The 10,362-nt window shown below is 36.8% G+C and overlaps 1 long non-coding RNA gene across 1 annotated transcript; it reads right to left on the bottom strand.

Moving 5' to 3' along the window:
- Nucleotides 1–430: 430 nt before the first annotated feature.
- On the bottom strand, nt 431–4,004 carry LOC109209874. The gene is made up of 2 exons (XR_002065449.1): nt 3,875–4,004; nt 431–671 (listed from the first exon to the last, which is right to left on the bottom strand). It is a non-coding gene; the product is annotated as an uncharacterized LOC109209874 (long non-coding RNA).
- Between the last annotated feature and the right edge of the window lie 6,358 nt (nt 4,005–10,362).

Genomic DNA, 10,362 nt, shown 5'->3' with positions numbered 1-10,362 from the left:
TGCGCCTCCATATGAACAACTGAATACTCTCTCAATACCTCTGTATCTTCAGTCTAGACAATACGTTGAGATAATGTCTGAGTATCCCTGACGCCCTCGTAGCCCGTGTGTAGCATTACGAACCACTGGCGCATAGCGGACACTGAGAGTGCAATATCATACACGAGTGGATGTAAAGGAACATAAGTTATATACTTCGAGCTGAATCAATATCGCACGATAAGGAAAATTAAAGAAGTGGAATTTCCTAGTAGTCCTGTAGCCTCTCAAAGATAAGTACGGACGTCTCCGTACCGATCCGCGAGACTCTACTAAACCTGCTTATGACTCGTAGCACCTATGAACCTAGAGCTCTGATACCAACTTGTCACGACCCAAAATCCCTACGAAGGAATCGTGATGGCACCTAGTTACAGAAATAACATTGATATTCACTAACTTCAAATTATATAACTCTAAACAATTACAATTCCCAAAAACAGTGGTACAAGTCTTAAGCCTTTCTAGTAGTAGTTATACATAATAAATACATCACTGTTCCAGAATAAAAAGGAACAAATGGGAATAAGTAAAAACGAAGGTGACTCTGAGGCTTGCGAACGCAGCATCAGGTTTACCTTGAGTCTCCGCCGCGACGATTCGCACAGTTACTACCGATCAAATACCTGGATCTGTACAAAAAAAAATGTACAGAAGTATAGTATGAGCACACCACGGCGGTGCCCAGTAGGTATCAAGACTAACCTCGGTGGGGGTAGTGACGAGGAACAATCAAGATACCTACTAGTCAAATAAATTGAACAGGATATGATAATGAACTACCAAGATAAAGATAACAAAGTAATATCAATAGCAGGGAAAATCCGACTACAAACAGTATAGACAATGAAGGGAAACACATATAATAACAAATGATAATCAAGTAAATTAACACCAATATAACTGGGAAACAAGTAAGAATATGTTCAAACAAAGAAGGCGATGCCAACTCAATCAATCACATCATTTCTAATACACAATCCCGACCATCTCAATCATCGGTGTCTCATGCCATAATATCAATTTCCACACCTTTAGTACACATTTGTGCCCACATATTTCTCACTCACTTTGCACAACTTCATCCTCATGCTACTCAGTACATAGAGTCCATACCCAATGCAATAAAGATGTTCAAGGAGTCTCATTAATATAACATAAAGTAGATTACAACTTCTAAACCAATTAGGAAATCAACAAGAAAAGATGAAGTTATTTTTAGAATCCATTTGAATTAAGAAAATATCCTTTTCAAATAAAATACAACATCGGATGAATTATTACTTTTAATATAGGAATTAACAAATTAAAACTTAGTAGAAATTCCTTTTTTAAGTAAGATTCAATATCATCGAGTTAAGGAAATTTAATTGGGAAACTAATTAAAATAAAACATAACATTTATAGGAATTTGAATTATTGAAAGGTGTATATATACACGGCGAGTTCAAATTTAAAAATCATATATAGCAGCGTAATACTAATTCCTTTATTTTAAATCACGATATCACTAACAACTTAGCAGGACAGGAGAAAATGGTTCAACGTAGTAAATTTACTTTAAAAATTAATTCACCAGAGTAATAGTTTTAGGGAAGGATTTCAAGGAACAACGGCAAGTCAACAACTCAATGCAAATAACCCGATCCCCACAACTCAATGAAACCCGAAATACAAATTGTCAAAGTCTTAAACAAATGAACTATGGTCTTCTCAGTATTCAGCTACAACCAAACCCTAAATGAAATGTAAAACCACCGAATAACTTGTACAGTCAAAGAGGAATACATAAGCATATATATATATATATATATATTGATGCGACGCACATCCCGATCCCACCAATCCTCCCTTGTTCCTCAGAAACAATTACAATATAAGTAAACAGTATATATTTGTTGCGGCGTGCAACCCGATCCCACCAATCCTCCCTTATTCCTCCTTCACAATTACAATAAGAGTAAATAGTATACATATCACCATATCAGTAACAACATGATCATTCACCCTTATTACTCCTTGTTGCGGTGTGCAACCCGATCCCACCAGTCCATCCTTATTACTCCTCAATATATATCACCCTTATTCCTCCTGTTGCGGTGTGCAACCCGATCCCACCTGTCCACCCTTATTACTCGTTTTTGCGGCGTGCAACCCGATCCACCAGACAACATCAATTCTCCATTATTCCCCCTCAACATATCAACTACCAGACATAGTTTAAAATTAACAACAACAACAACAACAATTCAACACCCAATCACAAGGACCTCTACCACCAAGAGTATGAGTACACGGTAATAAGAGAATCACGGAAAAACCAAGAAGCACAACCTTTACAAAAACAACAAGACATATAAGGCACGTGATAACTACACCGGCAACCACAACAATTGGGACACATAGCATGTATGCACAGGGTCTTAGAGGAATTCACAATTAAGAAATAATAAAACAATAAGGAGGACAATCACTTCAATTAAGGCAATTAAGGGCCAAGTAACAAGTAAGGATTAGAGGAAAGCTAACAACATCGTATGAAACATATTCTATTAGCTATTTTAAATGCGCAGACACTCTTAAGCGGCATCCAAGTATATATCAAAGTAAAAGTAGCTTTTTCATCCTATTAAGTACGGATCAGAATGTGAGACTATTTTATTCCTTGTCATTTTAAAAGCAACACTTAACTCAGAACATGTATTTATATATGTCAGTGCAACAATATTACTTTTCAAAGAAAGCATCCCTCTATTGTTCATTTGTACCTAAAATAATAACCTAGTCAGGACACAGAAATACATTACCGAAATTCAAAACTTGAAAGCATCCCTCCACAGTCCATTTGTACCCAAAATAATGATCTAGTCAGGACAGAAAAGTACACTACTGAAATCCAAAACTAGTGTCCTTCTTTTCAGGTTTATAGAGGCACTCAAACCCTTGAGTCATATAAATGAAAAGCTAATCAAATTGTAGCTTTCTTCAACTGAATAAACCTAAATTCAGCAGTTTCACCAATTAGTTTAACGTCATTTTCATCATTCAACCATATAACCACTTACAAATATCAATCAATCAACCACTTTTAATCCCAAACAAATTTGAGGCAGCTATATGATTGCTATGAAATCATTTCGCTCTATTCTGAATTTGAAAACCTAAACGGAAAGGGGTGTGGGGGGGGGGGGGGTAGGGGGGGGGGAGGCACATCAGCTACATGTTTGTTTTCAAAAGATATAGTTATAGCGACACAACAGCAAAAAGCCCAAAGCAAAAAAGTCTCAATTGTTAGCAGGTTTGGAGGAATAAAAACAGAAGGCATTTTGGGCACAACTTCTTTCATATTCTTCATGTAGTTTACTAATTTGAAATACTCTTTTTCACCTTGAGTTATGAGTTTGGCATCAATAAATATTCCGTACAAGTCTTTCACAATTACGCAATTTAAAGGTAAATCTGGCCAAAGTCACAATATACTCCGCATTGATAAAAATATCTATAGTACGAAGCGGAGTTATTCTCTTTGATCGATCAGTTCTCAAAGAATTGAAAAATATAGATGTTGGACTACTGAAAGTTGAACTGAAAAATAAAAATAAAAAAGATAAACACATAATTTTTAAGAAAACATAAAACTCCATGACGACTAATGAACTTTACAATATTAAATAAGTAAATTTAGCAACATCGACTGGTCACTTTGGGAATAAATTTGATACTCCTACTTGATTTGGCTATAAAAATATGGAAGGGCAGAAGTTCTACATTTACACACATACACACACAAACACACACATAGAGAGAGAGAAACTGATGGAGAGAGATCTAGCACCTGAATAGTCCTCCCCAGCACCGGTCACAACTGCTGAAGCCGCCGGTTGAAGAAAGGAGCGATAGTGTGAGCGTGAGAGAGAAGAGAGAATGTGGGGAAGGAAAAGAGAATTAGAAAAATAAGGGTTTCGAATAAGTTAGGCCCAAAATAACTTAATTATCCAACTTTAGGCCTAAAATAAATAATTTCTGATTAAGTTTCGACTACTGTAGTCGAAAAATGTATATTATTTAATTAATTTTTTATTTAAAAATTTCGACTGATGTGGTTGAAAACTGTCAAGACCATTATATTCCGACTACCGTAGTCGGAAAATTATATGCGCGGAATTTTCCGCGAAACTTTACGATAATAGTGGTCGAAAACATAGTCGGCAAAATTCTAAAAAAAATATATAAATATAAATATGAATTTTCCGACTACTGTAGTCGGGAATTTATGACTGACATTTTGTAGTCGGAAATGGTAGTCGGAAAAAAGCTTTTTTCTAGTAGTGTAAAACAAGCAATTAGGAAACCTAATCATATCGGAAAACTTCCCACTTAATGAACATAAGGACCTAAGAAACCTAAAGGCAAATTCTCCACAAATAAGTCCGAGCACATACTCGTTACCTCGCGTGCACGGACTACAATTAGCATAGAAGACTCAAATCCTAAGGGGGAGTCCCCCTCACAAGGTTAGGCAAGATACTTACCTCAATCCGGCCAATTCAATACTCAATTTAGCTTTTCCTTTACCAATTCATCAATGCTCGGCTCAATCTAGCCAAGAACGACTTGAATACATCAAACAATGCAAGAGAAAACTATTTCAATTAACAAAGCTATGATTCTTATACAATTTGGAAAAAGTCAACTCTTCGGGCCCGCACCTTGTAACCCGACAAAATTTACAAAAACCGAATACCCATTCCGATACGAGTTCACCCATACAAAATTTTCATATTCCGATACCATTTGGTCCTTCAAATCATCATTTTATATTTTTGAAATATTTCACAATTCCCCCAAATTTTCCTTTTGGTTCTCATGAATTTGATGTTAAATCTAAGATATAATCACAAAATATAGTTGAAAATTAATTAAAGATACTTAACCAATGACTTGGTATGAAAATCTCTTCACAAAATCGCCTCACCTCGAAGTTAGGGTTCAAAAATATGAAAAATGAAGCAAAACTCGGAATACCAGCTTTTAGCAGGTTGCAGATGTCGCATTTTGCGACACTGGGTTCACAAATGTGAACTCGCAAAAGCGAAGAAATCTTCGCAAATGTGAAGCCTGGATTTACCCTTGCAACATCGCAATTGCGATGAAAATCTTCGCAAATGCGAAGGCCCTTCGCAAAAGCGGCCCAAAACTTCGCAAACGCGAACCTCCCCTGCCCAGACCATTTTTCGCATTTGCGAGACTAGCTTCGCAAATGCGAAGCCTGCATGTCCCAGCCATTTTCGCAAATACGATACAATGCCCGCAAAAGCGGTGGTCGCAAATGCGACCCCTTACTCGGAAATGCGAGATCAGACAACAGAAAAATAAGAAATTTTCTTCCAAAAACTCCGAAACGCTTTCGAAACTCATCCGAGCCCTCGGGGCTCCAAACCAAACACCCAAACAAGTCTGAACACATAACACAAACTCGCTCACGTGATCGGAACATCAAAATAACCCCTAGAACCACGAATTTGATGCCAAAACGCATGAAAATTATTATGAACTTCAAGAACTTATAGAATTGCAACCAAACGTCCAAACCATATCAAATCAACTCCAAACGACACCAAATTTTGCAGGCAAGTCCCAAATGACATAAGGGAGCTGTTCCAACTTTCGGAATCGCATTCTGACCTCGATAACACAAAAGTCAACTATGGGTCAAACCTCTCCATTTTAAAAACTTCAACTTTTCCAATTTTCGCCGAAATGCCTCAAATTCCCCTATGGGCCTCCAAATTCAAATTCGAATGCATGCTTAAGTACAAAATCACCATACAAAGCTACTGACATCATCCAAAACTCATTCTATAGCCGTTTACTCAAAAGTCAAATTCCGGTCAAATTCCCACCGCTTAAGCTTCCAAAACTAGATTTCTTCTTCCAATTCGACTCCGATTCATCCGGAAACAGAATCCAACCATGCACACAAGTTGATACACATAATATAAAGTTGCTCGTAAGCTTAAACTACCGAACCGGACATAATTGCTCAAAACGACCAGTCGGGTCGTTACACTTTTATAGTCTCTGTTTTGTCTATTTTGGAACTACTGGTAGTACTTGACATAAATTACCTCCCAAAACATTAACTTCCAACAAACGGTTCATTAATATCCGATATATCTCTAGAACTTCGGGCAATTATTTCGAACGTTTGATACTTAGCCATAAGTGTTTCATCCCATATAATTAATTTTGCTTTTTACTGGTCATTATTTCTGCCTTTCATCTATTCGCTGGTTCTAGTGTTGTTGTTATATTTCCATGATGGTACTAATATATTGTCTCTCTTTGTCTTTTCGTCTTCTTGAGCCGAGGGTCTTTCGAAAATAGCCTCTCTACCCCATCGGGGTAGAGGTAAGGTCTGCGTATACACTACCCTCCCCAGATCTCACTGGGTCATTGTTGTTGTTATTATTGCTTTCCTTATAAATTTAGCACAATTTCTCTGCTTTGATATATTTGTGATGGTTATTTAAGCTGTTTGAACAGCTATATCAAAACTAAAGTGGGTGGCCTCACAGTACAATCGTTATTGGTACACCACTTGCTATTATTGCTAATGCCATACCTCATGATATAATATTTGCAAATAATGCATAACATAGAAATATTATTTTGATTCCGCCAGAGGCATCTGCAAAGAATAATCTCATTATAGCATAGCCGACTCTTTATAATATAGTCTTAGAAGCTTGTTCTTATTTAGGATTTAGCTTTGACTGAGCTTCCTCAGACACTTGTATAGCATTTTGATTCTTAATAATATACTAACATTTTTACTTTGTGTTCTAACGCTCTTTTTTATGGGATAAATTTATGTACTCTAAGATTTATTTACACTTGAATAAGAATTTTACTCATATGATGAATTTAAAAAAATTGAATTGGATTCTCTTGCTAAATAATTAATTAAAAAATTTAATTATTTGGTTTTAAATTATTTTTCTATGTTGATTCAAAATCTTAATATTAGTTCATCTCTTGTTTTGATTATTTAATCTTAATTATAATTTTATCCACCATAAATTTTATTTTCAAAGAGTAAAAGATTGATATGACATTTTACTTTTAAATATTTATGTCTGTAGAATCATTATTGGTATTGAGTCTTACCAATCATTTCTCTCTCTCTCTCTCTCTCTCTCTCTCTCTCTCTCTCTCTCTCTCTCTCTCTCTCTCTCTCATACATTTATATTCTTAAATATCTTATTAGTTGTTGTTTAATAATTGAATATGTTTTTGATATTACACGAAAAATTGATAAAAAGATATATTATTTGGTCAGAAAAATAGTTCAAATATAATATAAAAATATATTATCATGGATTTTTTTTCTCAATTTCAACTCTTTATGCAGTCCATTTAATATTACTTTCATATTTTTTTGACATTATCGAGTGGTAATGTATTACCAATACAGAGGATTCTTATAAAATTAATATTATTAAACCTTCCTACATCTTTTTAATAAGAATTTAATCGACAAAATTTTATTAATTTGAAAATCTTAAATATTAAAAATTAGCATAGAAGATATTGTAGTCCAAAAATAGGTAATTGCGGTTATGTCCTTTCTCTAGGAGTTCTTCCATTTAATATTGTAGGGATATTTCGGTATATTAATATTGTATTTATGCTTTTATAATAATATTGTCACGACCCTAATTCCATAACAGGTCGTGATGGCGCCCAACACCGCTGTTAGGCAAGCCAACACCGATTAGCTAGTGAATTCCCATTTTTATTAACAATTCCAACATCTAACTTAAATTCAAAGCATTTGATAAATAACGGATTTTTTAAGGTAAGCAAAACGGAAACCACTAGAAGAAATCATAACCATAGAAATGCAACCCAAAAATCAAGTCTACTAATATGTGCCAAGATCTAGTTTCACAAGTGTGTGGGCAACTAGCAGAATATACAAAAGATGACTATCCTACTGTCTGAAATAAAATAGATAGACATAAACAAAAGAGAAACTCTGGCATGCTGCTGAACGGCTCGAAAGGGGGCAGCTCACCGTGAAGTCTCAGTTCAAGCTCAAGTATGAGCACAGGCGGGTAACTAGATGCACCTGCCTCAGATCCTGTACAATTAAGTACAGAAACTGTGTTTTGGGGCTCAATGTTGCTGAAATAGCGTAGTATGAGTACATAAACAATATGTACCCAGTAAGTATCCAGTCTAACCTCGAAGAAGTAGTGATGAGGGGTCGACTTGAAACTTACTAGGGCCAACAATAATATAGTTAAAGTGTTACGCTAAGCATGAATAGCATGAATAATAATGACAGTTTAATAACAGGAAGAGATAAGATATTCTTCATAAGTAACATGTAAATATCAGTCATATCATGTAACAACTTACATTTCAAAGCATTTAAGCAGTATAGATCACGGAGAGTCCCAAATAATTAATATACGCAATTATGCCGAGGTCGTACGGCCCGGTCAAACATAGTATTAAAATGTGCACTACGAGAGGGTTGAACGGCATGAACCATAGATGTATCTATTTACTACCGAGGCGCTCGGCCCGATCCATAATTAATAATTTATTTTTCAAGAAACACAAATTTCTCATTTATAGTCAAGTATTTCATGCAAACCTTCAAGTAAGTGAGTTGAACCTCATACAATTCCATTATAAATTTCTAACATGGTTTAAATGATTATTTTAGCAAGTAAGGGCACAACATTGCAATTATAGCTTGATGCGGATCCTAAGCTACTCGGACAATAGCATACTAGTAGCTACGTGCGGATTATCGTCACCTCGTACGTACGTAGCCCCCACAAATAGGTTCAAACATGTATTTAATTCACCTATGGGGTTAATTTCCTCTTACAAGGTTAGAAAGGAGACTTACCTCGTCTGAAGTCTACTTCCCAATTCAAGAACGCGCCCAAATCTCCAAATTTGACGCCGAACGACTCGAAACTAGTCAAACATTACATAAACTAATTAATCTATGCTCAAAGGTTCACAATTCCACCTTAAGTGATTACCCAACCTAAATCGCAAGATTCCTAAAATTCACCCCCGGGACCACATGCTCGGATTCCAGAAATTTTTAAGAAAGTTGTTACCCATAATCTTAGGAACATAAATATATGATTTCTACTAAATTCCCTAACAAATTTCGTCTCATTTTTTTTGCAAAACCCTAGGTTTTCACCTAAAACCATAATTTTTACTAATTTACATGTTATAATCTCCCCATGAACTATGTATTTAACTCACATTCTGTAGAATTTACTCACCTCAAGATGCTAAGCCGAAATCCCCTCTTTGAGAGCTCCCCAATCGCCAAAATATGTAAAGAATGGGAGGAAATTGCCTAACTCCCGTATTTAATGAAGTGCACTTCCCTAGCGATTTTTGCACCTACGGTCCCGCTTCTGCGAACGAGGGTCCGCTTCTACGGAGTTGAGCTCGGTCGGCTGGGGCCGCACCTGTGGACGGATACCCGCTTCTGCAAAAAAAGAGCCGCAGCTACGGAACCTGGGATCCTCTTCGTGGGTTGAATCTGCGAGGCTCCAACCGCACCTGCGAGCTCGCACATGTGGCTGACCAACCGCAGGTGCGGTTATGACAACAGCTGGAGCTTCAGCTCTTGCTCAAATTTTCAACTTGGTACGAGCCTCGTCCGATTGACTCTCGGGGCCCCCAGCGCCCCTCCCGAACATACCAACAAGTTTGGAATCATAAGACGGACTCGCTCGAACTCTCGGAACACCCGAAACAACATTAAAACTAAGAATCACACCCTAAAAGCAGGTGCGGTTATGACATCAGCTGGAGCTTTAGCTCTTGCTCAAATTTTCAACTTGGTTCGAGCCTCGTCCGATTGATGCTCGGGGCCCCCGGCGCCCCGCCCAAACATACCAATAAGTTTGGAATCATAAGACGAACTCGCTCGAACTCTCGGAACTCCTGAAACAACATTAAAACTAAGAATTACACCCTAAAACCAATTGAATCAAACTTATGAACTTCAAGTTGTTCAATCTACTTCCAATGCGCCGAAATGTACTTATACTACTTGGAATGGCTCCCAATTTTGGGTGGAAGTCTTAAATGACATTACAGAACTATTCCCGGTCTCGGAATTTCGTTCGGACCTCGATATCACAAAAAACCGCTCCAAATCAAATTTAAAGAACTTCTAAAAACCTTCAAGAACCAACTTTCACTATTAGGTGCCAAAACTCTCTCAGGTCACCGAAAACTCGATCCGAGCATACGCCCAAGTCCGAAATC

The sequence above is a fragment of the Nicotiana attenuata genome, unplaced genomic scaffold (genome assembly GCF_001879085.1).
Source record: "Nicotiana attenuata strain UT unplaced genomic scaffold, NIATTr2, whole genome shotgun sequence".
Taxonomy (NCBI): Eukaryota; Viridiplantae; Streptophyta; class Magnoliopsida; order Solanales; family Solanaceae; genus Nicotiana; species Nicotiana attenuata.
Note: the sequence above shows the minus strand (reverse complement) of the source record. Positions and strands in the feature narration are given on the sequence as shown.